Raw genomic sequence first — 1,030 nt, 5'->3', positions numbered from 1 at the left:
CAATGTAATGATAAGTATTTACTGGCAACGCGTTTCGATCAAAAGATCTTCTTCACAAGCCCTATATATACACATATCTATCTATCTATCTATCTATCTATCTATCTATCTATCTATCTATCTATCTATCTATCTATCTATCTATCTATCTATCTATCTATCTATCTATCTATCTATCTATCTATCTATCTATCTATCTATCTATCTATCTATCTATAAGCAAAAAATGAAGAGAACTCTGGGTAGTTCTCAAGTTTAGATGGAAGGCAGCCTCTGCATAGAGCACCCTCAGCACCAGTGACACTCTAGATTTGCTCACCTTAAATGTCTGGTGAGGGACCGTGCCATGGGCAATCGGGGGTCTGACCTTGTGGGGGGACAAAAGGCAGCGGAGCTAACCCTGCAACAGCCCCAGCCACGTCCCGGGTAAGCCCCAGGGCGATTGACGATCGAGCGACCCTCAGACAGGCGTAGCCACGGGAGGAACCCGGGGCTGCAAGGTGCGTTCGAAGTGGCAATGATCAATGTGTCCTGCAATTCACACTAATTCTTACAGCTAGCTGCTTTCTTCATCGACGTGCGAGCCGAGTGATCCACCGCCAAGAGTCACAGGCAACTTTTCGAAAATGCTCGCCCACCTGTGGGCACAGGAGAGGCGGGAGGAAGTTGACACCATCCTTCTACCGCCCGCGCTGCGAGACGGACCTGGTGCCCCGTTAAAGTCTTCCCCTCTGGGAATCAGACTGCACCGTTGGCAGGAAAAAAACGTTATCAGGCGCTCGACCCGGGAGTAGCGGGCGAGGAAGGGGGCTCCCGGAGCAACAGAAGCAGGCAGCAGCCCAACTGCCACCAGTCCCTCCTGGGTTAACTGGGAGGGACTGCGCGAGTCTTCAAATGCCTCGGCCCGGCCCGGCCGCACGGGACCGGGTCAAACCGGGTACCTGGCAACGAGGGACCGTCGTCCCACCTGAACGTCAGCCGTCTGTTGCCAGGCAGCCCCAAACAGTGCCACCCCACCCTTGCCCAGGTC

The 1,030-nt window shown here is 53.1% G+C and overlaps 1 non-coding gene across 1 annotated transcript; it reads right to left on the bottom strand.

Moving 5' to 3' along the window:
• Nucleotides 1-454: 454 nt before the first annotated feature.
• LOC146862663 (5.8S ribosomal RNA) lies at nucleotides 455-608 on the bottom strand. The gene has a single exon (XR_014978643.1). It is a non-coding gene; the product is annotated as a 5.8S ribosomal RNA (ribosomal RNA).
• Nucleotides 609-1,030: the final 422 nt, after the last annotated feature.

Source organism: Triturus cristatus, chromosome 2_2 (assembly GCF_964204655.1).
Source record: "Triturus cristatus chromosome 2_2, aTriCri1.1, whole genome shotgun sequence".
Taxonomy (NCBI): domain Eukaryota; kingdom Metazoa; phylum Chordata; class Amphibia; order Caudata; family Salamandridae; genus Triturus; species Triturus cristatus.
Note: the sequence above shows the minus strand (reverse complement) of the source record. Positions and strands in the feature narration are given on the sequence as shown.